The sequence below is a fragment of the Henckelia pumila genome, chromosome 1 (assembly GCF_033568475.1).
Source record: "Henckelia pumila isolate YLH828 chromosome 1, ASM3356847v2, whole genome shotgun sequence".
Lineage (NCBI taxonomy): Eukaryota > Viridiplantae > Streptophyta > Magnoliopsida > Lamiales > Gesneriaceae > Henckelia > Henckelia pumila.
In genome coordinates this window covers 19028919-19047490 of record NC_133120.1, presented here as the reverse complement: position 1 = coordinate 19047490, position 18572 = coordinate 19028919, and the positions used below count along the sequence as shown (strand labels likewise).

Sequence of the window (18572 nt, the reverse complement as noted above, 5' to 3'; positions counted from 1 at the left end):
GTATTTCATGAAAAATTGCATTAAGATATTTCATCTTATAAATTTTACTTCAAATATCAAAATATTTATAAAATGGTAGATATATCTTTAATTTCGTAATTTTTATATAATTGTAAAAACCGGGGATTCATTCCCCTCTACTGAGAAGTGAGAAGGTGTGAAATCATATGAAATCTACTCACAAACGAAGATACATATTAAACGGCCACGATTGACTGGAGCCAATAAATCCCAACCGTAGGTGGTCGGTACCCTTCTGATATACTTTCGTGTAGCTTTCTCTTCCTTTTCGATGTTGGATTTCAGTCATTGCATGTACTGCACTTGAAAATTAATCTTCAGGTATGTACTTTTCTGGGTAGGTGGCACCGAATTTGAATTTGATTTTTATTTTATTTTTGGGACCAAAATGCTTGATCTTTTGTTTGTGTTTTGGTAAATTGTGTCCATATTGGGGTGAAGTTCTCTTATCTTGACTTGTTAAAAAATTATTTTGGAACTTGTTTCAAGAATTTGTGCATTTTCTCCTCTATATGCTCTCTTTTTTGCCATCTGATTTGGGTTCAAGAATTTCTCTAGTTTGGAACCTAATTCCAAAATGTATTTACCATTTGTCCTCTCCGGCCGTGAATCTAGTCGATTCTTGTAGCAAGTTTAATGGAGAGCTCTCTTAGCTTGTTTACTGGGAAGATTCTGAAAGCAAATTTAAGGGTTATTTATTTGCACTTTTAAGGGCAAGGGTTGGAGTTCAATCGGGGAGGGAGTGTGTAATGATGTCTAACCAAGAAACCAAATCCGGTGGGCATATAAATGTCACAGTCCGCGGCCTGCAGGACGGGGACGAGGTGTTTTTCAGGATCAAAAGATCCTCCAGTGGTCAATCGGCGAAGAAAAGAGGAGAGCAAATTCCAATAGAGCTGGAAATGGAGGAAGGTGATGAGATATCTGCGAACCGTGTTGGAGCTCAATTGGCGAAGAAAAGAGGGAAAATTTCGAATGCAGAAACCGAACCTCGATCCGGCTGTGGGTGCATCACACTCACCGTGCAAAGCCAGAATGGAAACACACAGTTTTTCAGGATCAAGAGAAGTGGACCACTGAAGAAACTTATGGATCTCTATTGTGAACGACAATCTCTGAAATCGGATGATGACGCCGTATCCTTTCTCTTCAATGGTCGCCGTCTCCTAGGAGAGCAAACTCCAGACCAGCTGGCGATGAAAGAAGGGGATAAGATAGACGCATTGCTTAACCAGCGGGGTTGCTAATTCAACGATCTTGGTCGACTTTGATATTAGCTCATGCCGTGGTTCCTAAGGTGATATTTCCTTTCGCGTTCATCGTGTCTGGTTTCGATGATTGTCTTTAAGAAAGTAGTTGCATCGGAAGATGAAAAAAACAAGAACTTGGACAAGAATGTATTTCTTGTTTTAATGAAACTAACGCATGGATTTTACTTGTTTGTTTGCACGATTTGCTACATCATCAAATTTTGTCAGTCTTCCAGCTACTAACTTACATTTTAATTTTGTGAAATTGATGGCGTTTGGATTAGTTGATCTCATTGAAGAAATGATCTTGCGTATTGAATGTGTTTGGATAAGTTGATTCATTTAGTTACTTCCACTTGAAAGATGTCAGTATATGGAGCGAATTTTTACACCATTCTGTCCTTACAATGTCATCATGGTATCAAAACATGCCCATCACAAACCCACCGGAGCCCCGCTTACCCTTGAAATACTCGGCGTGTAAGCCCAAGCAATCGTCCCGGTCCATAACATAGCAAGCCTTTCATTCCAAAGCTCCGCGGCCAATGCCGCCCCATAAACTCCCCCCCGAAATTCCGAACATGCGCTGTCCTTGGTTTTCACTCGTTCAAGAGCTGCTACGGCAACCGGACTGCAGGGGAAATGGATTCTCACTTGGTGGCTTGCTGCCTGTTCATTATGCGGAAGAAGACCTGACCGGAGGCTGGAGCTCGGGCTTTGCGTTGAGTCGCGGATTCCTGCTGCAAGTGGAGGATCAGGTTTCTCACGGTCTTTGCTTTCTCATCCGACATTTCGGTTCGTCCCAAAGTAAAATATTTCATAACCTTAACTTCATTTTTAGAAAAATGGAAGCTCTTGCTTGGGTTTTTCTTGATTTCGTGTTTACTAAAATTTGAATTGTAGGTGGAGACAGATTTCTTGATGTGATTGTTCGAGAGATGATTGAGAAGTGAACTCAAAACATTTGATATCATAAGGTTAATCATAGGGATACAATCTGACCAAACACAGGACACATCCTGATTCCTGTCTCGTATTCGTAACTCTGCATGTTTAAATCGAGTTGGACCCACTGAAATTATAAATTTTATTCAATACACTAAAAAAATATATCAATAAAGTTATTTTCAACTTTATATCAATAATATTTAAGAATAGAAAAAAATATTATCACTAAGTTAAAATCTATTAATTAAATTCAACTTATAACAAAAGGAAAATTATAAGTATATAGGTTTAAAAAATAAACATGTCATAATAAGATAAACTTATTCAATCTTAAAATATTTTTAATTAAAATAATGCATTAAGTTATTGGCTAGTAATTTTGGTTTCAAAGGTTTACTATAGATTCTAGAATATTTCAAAGTAGCGAATTTTAATTTTTTTTGCTTTAATATTCATTGCTAGAAGCCTAGAATTCATCTTCTCTCCACTTCTCTCCGTAGAAAAATTTTTGTTCTTTTGTTTTTTTTCATTTAAAAAAAAAGAGTGAATCCCCGCAAATATAGTATACAAATCTCATTAATTTTTCCATTCACCGTTTCAAAATCATATTCCATTCCCCTAAACCATAATCCCTCCACCAAAATCCCATCCCAAAAACAGCAGGAAAATCTTCAAGAAATTAAACAAGAAACCATGAATCCTCATTCTTCCAAGGTAAACAATGTGATCATCATTGCAATCACATTAGCTTTCTTGATCACATCTTTCATGGTCCCCGGGGCCGAAGCCGATTCCACATGGAAAGCGTTAAGCGCGATCTTCCCGAGGATCGAGGTGACGCTATCCAACGAAGAAAATCATACGGTCTGGTTCATGTGCCAGATGACTAATTCAAGTGATTCCTTGCAGCCACTCGAACCGAAGAAAACCTATCGGTTCGAGTTCACGCAGGTGGCTTTCCCCATGCGATGGTGCTATTTGTACATCAATAAGAATAACCACGGGTTCTTCTGGGCCTACACCGTGAGGGCGAGGTGCACCAAGTGCTTCTGGAGCATCGACAAGCACCCCCTCTTGTATCGTGGAGATAAATCGCGTTGGGAACGACAGAAAGTCTTCATGCCTCTAAATTTCAACATCGATGAATATCTTCTATAAAAGTTGGCCTTCTTGAAATCGTAATCTTCTTCTATATTTTGTGTTGGTCCATGGAAATTTGAAATTTACGTGCATTTGTATCATTTTTCGGCTCGATTTTAATTTAAAAAGCTACATCGACTGTCATTGTACATTTGTGTTGTTCGATGAATGATGAAATTAACAAGGTAAATTCTATCTTTAACCAAATTATCTTACTATATTATTATTATATTGTCTATATGTCCCTTGGCTCTAATATCTTACTATATTATTATTGTAGAGAGCATTTAATTAACAAAATTTTCAATTAATTGGTGAAAATTGAGATAAAATTACGATTATATTATATTGTCTATATGTCCCTTGGCTCTAATTTATGGCTTAAAATTAGTTTTCAGTTTGCGTTTGATCTATTTTGTGGATTAAATTTTTGTTTAAGTGCTTAATTCATTGTGTTTGATTTATTGTATTTATTTTTTAGATTATCTAATATATATCTGATATTGAATATGTATTATTAATTAAAAGGGTGAGTTGACATAATCGAAACTAATTATAAACAAGTCTCCATGTCAAGGTAAGAAAAAAAATCGATGAACAAGAACATAAAATCCAATCAAATAACAACACATATATAGAAAAATCTATTTTTTAAAAAAAAATCATAATATAAAGTTATAAAAAGAAATGCCAGAATCCGAGAAAAAGAAAATATGGTTATCATACAAGAAAAAAAATCGGGTTTGCCTGCTAGAGATTAGTTTTTTATACCAGAATCGATTTCATTCACAAGGTTGTGCCAAATTTCGAGTGCGATGGTTGCAAGAAAGAACAATTTGTCCATGCTCAAATTGGATTAGAAATTAGTTCATCTAATTTGGGTTTTTTGGGATTTTAAAGGGTTGACTGTCATATGTTATGTATAACATTAGTTTTAATATTTTAAATGGATGAAATGACCCACTCGATCAAAACATTTATCTAATCTAATATATCTAATGTGTGTGTGTGTTTATATATATACATAGAGAAGTTTTCAGCTGCCCAATCATTCCTGCCCACCTCGTTCCCGACCGGGTTTTAGTTGTTTTTTTTTTATTTTTTGCATCACTAAAACCCGTCGGGTTTTAGTGGTTGGGAACGAGTTGTGCATCATTGGTTGGGCAACTGAAAATTTCTATATATATATATATATATATATATATATATATTAAAAAGAGTGAGTTGAATTGTTTATTGTCTATATTGCTTCGGATTTAATTTAATGCTTTAAATTAGTCTTCAATTTGCTTTTGATTGATTGTGTGTTAAATTTTTGTTTAAGTTCTTAATTCATTTTGTTTGATTTATTGTATTTATTTTTTTAGATTATCTAATATATATCTAATATATATTATTAATTAAAAAAAGTGAGTTGATAGAATCGAAACTAATTATAAAACAATCTTCATGCCAAGGTAAGAAAAAAATCGATGAGCAAGAACACAAAATCCAACCAAATAAAAACACATGTCTCGAAATATCTATTTTTTTAAAAAAAAAACCCTAATATAAATTTATACAGAAATGCCAGAATCCGAGAAAAAGAAAATGTGGTTATCACCAAGAAAGAAAATCGGGGTTGCCTGATAGAGATTAGTTTTTTTACACCAGAATCGATTTCATTCACAAGGTTGTGCCAAATTTCGAGTGTGTTGGTAGCAAGAAATAACAATTTGTCCATGTTCGAATTGGATTGGACATTAGTTCATCTAATTTGGGTTTTTGGTATTTTAATGGGTTGACTGTCACATGTCATGTATATCATTAGTTTTAATATTTAAATAGATAAACGGACCAACTCGATCAAAACATTTATAACTAAACTAAGAATATTGTCAAAACCTTTGACACCAAACTGAAAAAGGGCCAAATATCTAGGACTAAATATGTATTTCTCCCATTTCTGTAGGTAAAAAATATGGAGCATATCGATCCCTTGTAACTTCATGCCATGTTTTAAGTTATTATATTTGTACAAGAATTTCTTATTGTCCCTTATTATTTGTTATTTCTATAAAATTGTTCAATTATTCTAAAAAAAATATAATCTAATTTTGTGGTACCTAATTTGTGGTTTTCATATTGATGTTTCTATTTCAGTTGTTCAATGCAACTTTAATTTGACTACCCAAATTTGTTATCCCTTCTATCTTTATCGTATTTTTGGGAAGCAAAGAAACTTGAATTTGAACCTGCCTCATTTTGTTGTGATTCTGGTAAAATTATATTAGAAGATTCAGTTATACAATCAAATTCTATGGTTCCGTTCACGGATCGTGAATCTCCAATTACAATTGTGTTTTTTCGTATTATTCACTTATGCAATAAAATTTGTGTCCCTTTACATCTTTCATTTTTATGTTTGATAAAGAACTTGCATACTCGAATCGTGGTGGTTTATACCTTTCGATTTTGCCACCTATTGTTATAGATCAATGTCAAACTCATTTATAACTCTATTTCTGAGACAATGAAAATGAATTTCATACATAATAGGATGCATTTTATAATTGATGTTGATACTGATGAGTTAATTGTACTGGTAGCATTAATGAATATCTTGAAAGAAAAATAAAATAATCCATATGCAAAGTTGCGTCAAATTAAAAAATATTTCTATTGAAGACATCAGGTTACGTATTTATAAGTATGTTTTTTAATAATCACTTCTATATATAACACTTCATATATTGATCAAGTCCCCCTGTTTGGGTTGAAGAAAATAATCCTAACTTACCTTATGACAAAGATATATACATGGTTGTGACGCTCATAGTCACAAAAAAAAAATATATATATTTCAATTGTACAAATACTACAATCTCAATTGTTTTCTCCAAATGGCGAAAAAAGATGACATTAACATATTTCAATGTTCAAGAATGGATAATTTGTTAGACAGTCAAACGTCGACGTCTTTGTTATGACTAATTTTTTATTCTCAATATTATGCGTTATACATAATAATTTTTAATTTATTTTAATTTAGAAATTTTTGTTTTGCTTTCTATGTCTATGGTTTATATTCTCATTTATTATGTGTTTTTATACCTGTATCTTTTTCTTGTCAACTTTTCAAAGAGATTACATCAAAATAATCTCTTGTCATGGGTATTACTGCAAAAGTTTCAAATTAAGGATACTGCTACTTAGATTTTCATATTCATACTTTTCAGAGAAAATATCTTTTGGTTTCCCATATAAATCTATATAAATATTTTTTTAAAAAAATAATTTATGTTCATTAACTCTTTGTAAAATCTATCTTACAACATCGTATATCACATGCAACACACGTTAAACTTACTAGTAAAATCTAAAGATGCAAGATTAAAGTTGAAATTTGATGAAATGATAAAAATAATAATAATATATAGGGCAAACCCGTCGACCCGACGAGCCGGTCCTTTTTTAGAAAAAATATTAATATATATTGAATATAATGAAAGGGTAATAGATTTTTTATATAAAATATTCAAAGTTGAAATGATATATATTTTTTATTGAAAAAATGTAATAGATTTTTTTTAATGAAATAATCAAATATTCGATAGAGTTTCTATAAGTTTAATTGTGCAAAACCATAATTTTTAATTTATTTTTTATTCTTTAAATATTTAATTAAAATAATTTTTTTTAAAAATAAAATGGTTTTCGGGACCCAGAACCGGCGAATAACTGGACCCGGACCCGGACCCGAACCCGGACCGACGGTTCCATGAACCGAACCGTAACTGGCCATAGGTGGGCCGGTTAAGGGTAGATGTTTTGTCAAAACAAACCCAACCTATGAACAGGTCTACATGTGATCGTGCATGGATTCGATGAAATGTAAGTGGAAACAGGGATAATTAAATAATATGTCCCTAAAGTTTCCTAACTTTCCCAAAAATATACTAACATTTTATTCGTTCTCAATTACTTCTCTCTTTTAACAAAAAGTTTCCCTGATATGTCCTCCAAACTAAAATTTTCCTATACTACCCTTATATTAATATTTATATTAAAATTTTCCTATGGCTTACAAAATGGTATTAGAGTCTAGGTGATTTTATTCTACTTTATATTATTCATTAAATCATATTTTTCTTTGTTGAGGAAGAGATTTTCAACAAACCAAGGACTCAAATGAAAGTTTGAACCAGAAGGATTTCATTTACATGAAATCTCATACACAAGTGAATCTGTTTAAAATAGATTCTTTACAAAAGACGTTAAAAAGACTTGAGTCTTTTATACGCTCTGAAAAGATTAAGAAATATGATTTCTAATTCTCAATTGTTAGAAATTACACCAGATTTCTCTAAACTCTCCGAAGGTCTTAGAGAAATTCAAAAGACGATACAATATTATAGCAATCAGCTGTATGAAATACCTCGACAGATTAAAGAAATTCTTAAGAAACAAGAGAAAATTCTTGGAATTCTAAAGGATCTTCAAACAAAAATCATAAATCTAGAACACACCGCTGGTTCTAGAAAAGGTAATACAGGAGGAAGGCTGCAACTCTCGTTTGGTACCGAACCTTTGCTACATCAGAAAGGTAAAACCAAAATAGTACACAAACCTTTAAGTGATGAAGAAATGATGATTAATCTTATAAAAGTAGTATCAGAGAAAAACATTATCTGATGACTAGTTTAGAGATATTAAATCTCGAGAATCTACAAGATCTTGCAGATTAATTTGCGAATCTCAAAGTAGTAGATCTGAAAATGAATTCCCCTGAGGTTGAACAACTCATAGGGAATCCTCCAAGATATGTGGTTAAAACAGAAGAACCACATAGTGAGTTCCATGTTGGGGAAAATTCACATCCAGCAGAAACCAGGTCAAGAAGGAGTAAGATACTAGTACTACATCAAACTCCTTATGAAAAAACTGTTTTAGACCTGATATATCCCTATGGGGTTATGTTAAATCTTGATGAAGATCTCATAGATGATTGGACGTCAGCTATGAGAATAGCAGCAGGAACTTTAAATCTCAATAAAAAAGGATTTATCAAACTTCTGGAAATGAGTCTAATGGGATTTGATAAGATAGCTTGGGAAATGACCATGCCAGAGACTAAAGAATCAGTCTTAGCAGGAGAATCTCTAAGCGAAATCGGAGGAAGAATGGCCACCCTATTTAAGGCACAATTTATAGGAGTGGATTATTTTAATAATCAAGATACAGAGAAGAAAAAAAGATATACTCAAGCTCTGTATAGTCTCGAATTACACGATATCTGTTTAGTTGATGAATACATTATGCTATTCACTAAATACAGATGGAATTCGGGAGTCGAGGAAAATATAGCTATTCAGCTATTTTTTGCAAAGATGCCAAGTCCTTGGAGAGAAATGTTGATAAAAGAATATGTTCCAGGTAATCCAAATACATTGGCAAGACGAGCCTCTTTTCTTAAAGAAAAATTGGCATAATAGTGTCATATGGCAGCATTACAAAAGAACTACAAAAATATAAGGGGTATTAATAAGCATACTCCTCTATGTTGTAGAGAAAATGATCTCCCTTTGGTTATTGGGAATAGATAACAGGGATTTAAGAGGAAGCAATTCAGAATAATCCATACAATAAAAGAATGAGAAATTCTTGGAAACCAAAAACATTTTGGTCCAAAAAAAAAGCCAGAACTTATAGATCAGGAAAAAGAAGTGGACCTACAAGAACATCCCCAGCAACAAGCTCATCACAAAGCAGGGGAAGAACACCATCTAGAAGAACTTTCAGAAGAACTCATACAAGAGCAAGTGAAAGTTTCAAGGATTGCAACTGCTGGACATGTGGATCAAGAGGATATATATCTACAAACTGTCCAAAAAACGAAAAAAAAGGAGTTAAACTCTTTGAAGCAAAACCGAAAATGGATGATGCGGTCTCCTTTCAAGATCTAGTCCAAGTATATCAATTTGAAGATATCCCCTCAGATAAAAGCATATACGAAGAAGAGATATTGTTTAGCCAAGAAGGATCTGATGATGAATCAGAATCAGAATAACGAAGAAGTGTTTTGACACAAAACACATGAGAGTTTGGCTGAGTTTTTTAGTCAAACCACGATATCTCATAATATGGTTCAAAGGATTATGAGAGAAAATCCAACATTACAGAAGTACCAAGGATTTTCGGCAGGACAAGTTGAAAGAGTCTTAGGAAACTTAGGACTTAGACAAAGAAGACATCATTTTATTTAAAAAGTTTCCAGAAGGAAAATGGAAATCCCTATGGAGTTGACGAGTAATCAAATAGAGATGCAGTTAATTCCTTTTGAAGAAATAAGAGAGAAATTGCAAAAGCTGAAAAGTGATGTAGCAAGGACGATGTCTTGGATTCATATTGGAGCAATCCAAATAATGATCAAGGCAACTTTAAAGAAGAAATAGATTCACCCATAGATATCGTAGTATGCGATAAAAGAATGGGGAATATTCAAGATGTTGTTCTGGATACTATCTCAGGAAATATATGTGCAGGAAAAATTGTAGGAGTTATTTATCCGAGAATAGCCTACAATTTAGCTGACAGAGACTTTAGTCGAGCCTTGACATTGCATCAGAACTTCAAGGAAAAAAGATTAATGAAGGAAGGTAATAGGTCATATTCTATTACATATCAAATTTCATATGCTCTTTCTAATACTTATCATTCTGAATTATTTATTAGAAATGAGTTTATTGAAATCCCAAAGATCTTTTGGAAATTTGCTCAAGCAATATACCCGGAAAGAATCGAGTTTCCTTTAATTCAAAAAACAGACATTCAAATTCAAGATAAGTCGGTTCTATATAGAGACCTTAAAATAGAACTCCGAAGGTTATCTTTCCAAGGAGACCGAATGACAAGTCAAAGGTGGAAAAAATCTTCTATTCAGAAAATTCCACCAGAAGAAAAGAAGTTTCTATAATAAAAAAACTTAGATCTCCAGAAGGATGGAAAGAAGTCAAAATAGTATTCGAAATTACAAGTCACAGGAATCAATTTCCTTGTAACTCGATTTACTATTTAGAACAGCAGGTACAAGGGACTTACCAAGGATTAATAAAAGTTGGTGAATTGGAAGTTCAAATTTCGGGGATCCCGGGAAAATAAACAGATCAACTAATTCTTGGCTTAGAATTCCTGGAAGATCATAAACCATTGAAACGCCTTGAAAAAGGAATAGAGTTCATGACAAAAGAAAAAACTTGGAGAATTCAATAAGAATCCTACGAGATGGAAAAACAAGAGAATTGGATGAGGGACAATCCCTAATCAGATTCGAAAACTCTGTTCACAAACAGAAAAAGAAGAAACTTTTGAAATTAGTAAGTCATGAACATGATTTACTAGGACGCATTGAATAAGTAGAAATGAGTAACAATACTCTACCTTTTGAGGCCTTAGAAACATTAAAACTAAATAGTCTTAATCGGATTACAGAATTACAAAGCAGTTTACTAAAAATGGCAGGACCATTTAGTAATCCCTTCAAGTAAAATGACAACAAGCCCTTTCTCCATATACATTCCAATTGAGATGTTATACGAACAATATAAGGCTGAATACTTTGCAGCTTATATTGATTCAGGAGCAGGAATTTGTACAGCAAAGAAAGGACTCTTCCCTAAAGGATTTGGAGAAGAGTTGCCAAAAATTGTTGGACGAGATTTCTCTCGAAGAATTTTAATTTTTTGCAAGGGAATAAAACAAGCAGAGATCCTTATAGGAGGAGCAGGTCAGACACCATGGTATAAGGTAAAGACACCGCCAATATATTTACATGATACAGGAGCCGATATCCTGTTGGAAAACTTCTTACAAATGTTTAAGAAGTATACACAAGATAATGTGTTAAGACGACTTATGCTCACTACAATTTGTGGTCATAAAATTATCGTCCCAAGACTCAAGATTGATTTTTATCGACAAATGCCGATAATGTTCCGCAGCCAGCGTGGTGATAAAGGAAAACTTTTTCACCCAAAGATGAAAGATTCAAGAAGGTTTGAAGAAATCATGTTGAAGATAACAACAAAACAAGAACTCCAAACAAAAGATATGGAGCTTGTCAACGTAACTCTAACCCACAGAGATATAGAGTTAGAAAATAAGATATCCCTCTAAGATGTCAAGAAGAGGCTCAAAGAAAGTTATAATGAACATCTTTTGGCATAGTGGGATAGAAATCAACTCAAAGCTAGCCTTACTCTAAAATAAGGCAAAAAGTATGAATTCGTTAGATATAAGCCTATTCCGATGAACATAACAAATAAAAGGGATATGATGATGATTATCAAGGAACATTTGGACCTTGGTTTAATCAAAGAAGGAGTTTCACCATATAGCATCTCAGGTTTTTTGGTCATAAATAATGGTGAAATAAAAAGAGCAAAACCCAGGTTAGTTATTAACTACCAAGAAATTAATAAAATCCTGGATTTTGATGGGTACTTCATACCCAGTAGAGAACATCTAATTAGTTGTATACGAAATGCTAGAGTGTTCTCAAAATTTGATTGTAAGTCTGGATTTTACCAGATTCGGATGGAAGAAGGCAGTAAAAAATTCACAGTCTTCTCTACACCACAAGGACATTATATCTGGGAAGTTATGCCTATGAGATTGGCTAATGCACCCCAAATATTTCAAAGAAAGATGGATAATCTTTTTAAAGATTATTTCAACTTCATGTTTGATTATATTTATGATATTCTTATAGCATCAAAAAACATAGATGAACATGTTAAACATTTAGAGATTTTCTCTAAAATTTGTAAAGGACTGGTTTTATCTGAAAAAAATGAGTCATAGCAACAAGGAAAATTGAATTCCTTGGTATTGAGATTGATGAAATTGGAATAATTCTACAACCCCATATTGTGAAAAAGGTAAAGAATTTTTCAGATAACTCAAAGATGTAAAACAACTCCAAAGTTTTTTAGGAGTAGTTAATTTTGCAGGGATGTTCATAAACGACCTGGCAATGTACAGAAAGGTGGTCAGTCCTTTGTTAAAAAAAGATGCAAGGTTTATATGGACCGATGAACATACTAAAAGGGTCAACCACACTACAATAAAAATGAGTTTTTGCAGCGTGCAAATTAGCTATCCGCAGCGCGCATCGCGTGCTGCATAGTAATAAGCTGTTGAAACTCATGGGGTATCTGCAGCGCGTTGCGCGCTGCAGAAGCTTACATCCGCAGCATGCACTAGTACGCTGCGGAAACTAACATCCGCAGCGTTCAACTGCACGCTGTGGAAACATACATTGACAGCGTACAATATATGCTGTGGATATATTATTGACAGCCTACAATGCACGCTGCGGAAAGAATTCAACCAAATTAAAAAAAAAATAAAATGAAAAACTAAACAAAATATTCCAATTTCATTCATGAAAACCAAGAAAATAAGATCTTTACAACAAACTGATTGATCGCAAGTTTTTAACTCTAATCATACAAATAATAAAAGTCACTTTTTCATTCATCGTACCAACACAGAAGTCGCAACACCAAAAAGAATATACGAAATCTCTCATAAGCTAACTACACTCTCATAAACAAAGTAAATATGTATTCTGAAGTCTTCTTTTCCGGTGAAGATCCACATATCGAATATAAAAATCCAATATAAATAACCAAGATATTAATTTCCACTACTTTCATCAAATCTATTCATGGCCATGAAAACATCACCTTCACAAATATATGTCTGTATATGTTATATTACAAAATGAGACTTGGATTTCAAATGAAAATTCAATCACATTGAAGAAAAGACAGCTGGATAGCAAAAAAAAGAGAGAACAGACTAACAGGTTCGTTCACATATAAGTTTGGAGCCAAGCTTGAAAATATTAAACTGGCTAGATAAGAGAGGTTGCGAAATCGAGATAGTAAATTTCTTGTCTTTCTTTCTCAAGGAGCTGTTCAGACAAGGTATTGCAGGAATTTTTTCTGGTAAATTACATCAATCTACATCTTTGTTTCTTCAAACACACAAAACATGAGGTTTTAAAAAGGCATGTATTTTAGAATTTGGGTCTAAAATGCTAGTTGTAATTACTTGTACATCCCTGAGTTGAATTTAAATTTTGTAATTAAAAAAGGGGAAATAAAATTAAATTATACTAGGTGGCATGTATATAAAATCGGCTACAATAGTCACAAATTTATTGAAGGATGGTGACAAAGTTTCTTAGATAAAAAATGTGGTATTTATAAGGTGCATGTAATTATGATTCTTGCGATAATATGTCAAATTTTCCAATCAATCAGAGTAGCAGTAGCAAAATTAGTTCTTTAAAAAAAAAAAGTAGCAAAATTAGTAGGTTCAAAATTTTCAATGGATATAAAGGGTATGGGTACCTGCTCTTGTAAAGGGTATGGGCACCACCAAATGGTTTAAAATCTATAGCCTGCAAAAACAAAATAAACAGGTAAAAATACACTTCCAAATCAGATAATTGAGAATTGAAGCAATTTAGCACATATAAACAGACCATACATTCCCCATTGCAGAAAAAAGATAGATTATGTCTAATACTATCAAATTAAACAAGAGATGAGGAAAGGAATACACTTCACTGGCAACCACGACTGGTAACAAAATTAATTGACCTCTCTCAAATTGCTATTAGCTGGCTTTGGTACCAAATTCCTGTTTTTCTAACAATTTCAAAAAGAAAGAAACTGTTATTATGTAATTTATGTGAAAACTACAATACTTGCTTGCTAGCTCCAAAATCTTTTAATTATTTTAACAAACATGGTACGGGCTTGAGATTGTTTGATTTAGTACCATAAATTACATGACCTTCATTGGGATAGATCTATTGACATCTCATCTGTCAGCAAAAAATCAAGGTATGTAAGTAGGCAAACAATATTTCAGGGAGTGAGGGAGAGAGTTCTCATCAGCTTTTTTGTTTGGTTTCCTTTGTTCAGTCCATATTTGAAGTATTTTCTTCCATTATACCTACAAGTAAAATATTTAATCTTCATGAAAACACATGAAAAAGTTTCACTTTGAGGCAGAATTCATAGTCATTGTCATCACAGTGATCACACAACAATATCTTTGGGCTAAACCTAATTTAAATTGAGGCAGAATTCTTAATACACGATCATTGTCATTACACATACTTAATGTTTCACTTTGATTTTATGCTTCGACTTTTGAATTGTAAATCCTTACATAAAATGCCATGACATTAAATTATAATCATCAAGAAATATTGAAATAAACCCCTAGCATTTGGTGAATAAATAAATTAACAAACCAGAGCACAATCATCTCAAATCCTTAAATAAAACCATATCCACACATCCAGGCTGTATTTACAAAAGAAAATTAACCAGTAATTGAAACACAACACCTTTTCTCAACCAACTGATTACGTCAATAGAAAACTCGAATACATCCACGCCAAACCCAAATTTTATTTTGTTAGGCCCAGTGTTCCATTTTTTTTTTACCGGATCTTTACGTATAAGAACGAGGACAATTTGCAGAAAAATAAAAATAACTGAAGACGGACAAGAGAAAACCCATAACAAATTTTTAGAAAATTAGAAAAAAAAACTCACAAATGATTGGATTGACCCAAATCACAGTGGCAGAGGGTCGGGGCGTTAGGTAGCTGAATTTCGGGGGTTCTGTAGCTGCAACTTTGGGCATTCTGCGGCAGAATATTTGGGCCTTGGGTGCTTTCTCTAAGGCGTATTCAGATTTAGGGGAAATTTGGGTAGGAAAACTTTTCAATTCTGGGAGAGATTGAGGCGCAGAGAGTCGAAAGGTGATCGATGAGAGGGAAAATAAGGATTAGAGAAAATAAGGCGCTGGAGTCATGAATGAAATTAGAATGAGAGTTTTAAAAGCCTACTTTTTTCACGCTGTAAAACTTAACTTTCAGCAGCAGAATTATAACGCGGGCTGTCGAAACAATCATAGACAGCGTGCATTAAATGCACGTTGTCTTATATGTGCACTAAAATAATATCAACACACATTTATGGGAATGTTGTAAATAATAATATTAACAGTGTGTTTTTAATGTGCGCTGTTAATGAAACGCTGCGAAAAGTCAATTTTCTTGTAGTGCCAATTAAATGAGATATGAAAGAATCTCCCAAAAATGGCTATACCCGTAGATGAAGATGATTTGGTGTTATTTACGGATGCCAGTGACGAATGGTGGGCAGCAGTCCTTACTAAGATCACTTCGGATGGAGAAATACTGCGAGCGTTGTATCAATTCACGAACAAAGTGGTAGTCCAGTGCAATGTGTTTTATACGAGAGTAAAAAACTGGATTGACACATAGATAAGTAGCCCCAATGTTATCACTATACAGGACAGGTACAAAGGTGAGAGAAACACCAAGCTCACGAAGTAGAGAGCTGATCCAAGTGATTTCGGCCGCACCAGAGGCAATGACACGATACTCAGCTTCAGTGGAGGAGCGAGCGATGGGGCTCTGCTTCTTTGAGCTCCAAGAAATCGAATTGGAGCCCAAGAAAATAACGTAGGCGGTAGTAGAGCAGCGATCATCAGGATTTCCAGCCCAATCAGCATCAGTTAAACCATGTAAGGTGAAAGCAGTATCCTTCCGAAGGTGAAGAACATAGTGGAGAGTGCCATTGAGATAGCGCAGCAAGCGCTTGACAGCACCCCAATGATGTTCGGAAGGAGAATGCATGAATTAGGAGAGACAATTAACAAATAATCCACATCAGGACGTGTAAGTAGGATGTACTGGAGACTTCCTACAACCTGTCTGTAGCGAGAGGCATCAGTATACGAGCACCATCGTGTAGAGATAAGGTGGTTCCTGTAGCCAGAGACATTTGGACATGTTTGGCAAGCTACATGTGAAAGCGGGTGAGAAGATCTGCAACATACTTTCGTTGAGAAAGAATAAGACCGCGAGAGGTGGGAGTGACCTGTTGGAGCACGGTCGTTCTCCGAATCGAAAAAGAAAGGATACCCGGTGCAGCGGAAGTTTTAAAATTTTATATGGAACGATTCCATATCATGAGTATCAAATTCCTATGATTAAAATTGATAACATAAAATTTAAACAATATAAATTTTACCTTAAAATCTTGAAGCGAGATTATGGACACCAACAGATTAAACTTGTAGAGACCCTTAACCGGATCACCTACTAAACAGAACTTAGGCATGCAATTAACTTAATTAAACAGATATCAGAATAAAACTTGCGGAAACCATAAACAATTTACAACCCCAAGTAAAGGAATCTGTAATTTATCGAAATAATATACAACCAAATCGAATAGTTGTATCAACCCAAACAACAGTAATAAAACCTAAGCGAAGCTCCAGCTGGCCAACCACTGACTAGCCCCTCCTGGATCCACCCTCCTCGTCCAATCGCAAACCTGCCCCATGGAATAGGGTGTCCAGAAAATACAGAGTACGAGACGTGAGCATAAAACGCTCAGTACGAGAGTATGAGTATACATGCATGCAAAGTCAACTCCCTATAGACTCGAGGTCAAGGATCAGATAACAGAGACAGACCGGGCCCTGGTATGTAGCACGCTGTGCCGTCGCTTCAGGAGGTGGCTCCCATACCGAGATAACCGTGGATACGCCAGACCCAAATCGATGGAAGTCCATCCACTAACAGGATAGGGTACAACCCTACTAACAGACATCTCGAAAGAGATACAGCAAGATGCAAATGCATGCAGCATAATATCATGACATATAAATCATGCAGTCACATAATACATGCATACTCAGTCAGGATATCTCGAACAGTACTTTTGTACCTCAAAACAGAGCAAGCTCTACCAACTCTAGGTCCACGCCTATAGTCTGCTCTACACTGCCAAATGATACTACTATCATTAAAGTGCTCTAAAAGCCTTAACTATGTTATTGCATACTCCTAATTATTTATAGGAAGCAAAAGCTATACCTTCGTCCGTCGTTAGCCCTTTGATGTCGATGCCTCCAGAACTTGGGCACAACTCCGCTACGACTACCGAACTCCTCGCCGACCGCCGGGTCAAACCTAGGAAGGCTAGAACAACTCGAAAAGGACTAGAATGGAAAGGAAAACTTGGAATTGGCAAATGAGAGTGAAGCCTCGGCCTTCTATTTATAGACAACGATCGGAACTTTCGATCCTTGATCGGAACGTTCGAACCTCGATCGGAACGTCCGATCCTGCCATCGGAGCTTCCGAAGATCCTGATCTGCCACGTGTCAAAATATCACTTGATGACTTCGGATAGGGGTGATCGGAGCTTCCGATCTAGCCAATCATCATGGATGACGTAATATCATCGGTGCCTCCGATCGCTCATCGGAGCTTCCGATCCAGATCGGAGCTTCCGATCGTACCTTCGGAGCTTTCGATCCGTCCGATACCCAATTTATTTAATTAGCATTAATCTTTTAATTACTCAATTAGGGTACGGGTTACTACATTCTCCCCTACTTAAGATATTTCGTCCTCAAAATCAGATCTTAAGTACCGAATGCAAATACAGAAATCAGAAACATTCTTCAAATATAACGTTTATAGAGTTTGCAACTGAATACAACTTAAAGAATGAAATCAAAACAACTCAGGATGGTCTTTACGCATCCTGTCCTCAAGCTCCCAAGTAGCTTCCTCAGTGCCTCGGCGCTGCCACTGAACTAAAACCAAAGGAATGACTTTGTTCCATAAAACCTTATCCTTATAATCCAGGATACGAATAGGTTTCTCAACATAAGTCAAATCCTTGTTCACCTGAACCTCTGACCGCTGCAGAACATGAGATTCATCCGCCACATGCCGTCGCAACAGAGATACGTGGAACACGTCGTGAATACTGGATAGATGCGGTGGTAAAGCTAGTCGATAAGCCAAATCGCCAATGCTCTCCAAGATCTCAAACGAACCGATAAACCTGGGAGACAACTTGCCCTTAAGGCCAAATCTGAGAATCTTGCGGAAAGGTGACACTCTCAGAAACACTTTCTCCCCGACATCGAACTGCAAGGGCCTACGCTTGATATTAGCATAGCTGGCCTGACGATCCTGTGCAGTCTTAATCCGTTTCTTGATTTGATCAACAATGTCTATCGCCTGCTGGATAAACTCCGGTCCCTCAGCCTGTCTCTCCCCCACTTCTCCCAGAAGAGTAGAGTACGACA

The 18572-nt window shown here is 35.0% G+C and overlaps 2 long non-coding RNA genes across 2 annotated transcripts; one reads left to right on the top strand and one right to left on the bottom strand.

Annotated features, from left to right (window-relative positions):
- Nucleotides 1-204: 204 nt before the first annotated feature.
- On the top strand, nt 205-1458 carry LOC140875377 (uncharacterized). The gene is made up of 2 exons (XR_012148424.1): nt 205-342; nt 734-1458. It is a non-coding gene; the product is annotated as an uncharacterized lncRNA (long non-coding RNA).
- Nucleotides 1459-13605: 12147 nt separating this feature from the next.
- On the bottom strand, nt 13606-15267 carry LOC140875356 (uncharacterized). The gene is made up of 4 exons (XR_012148419.1): nt 14981-15267; nt 14193-14369; nt 13972-14059; nt 13606-13809 (listed from the first exon to the last, which is right to left on the bottom strand). It is a non-coding gene; the product is annotated as an uncharacterized lncRNA (long non-coding RNA).
- Nucleotides 15268-18572: the final 3305 nt, after the last annotated feature.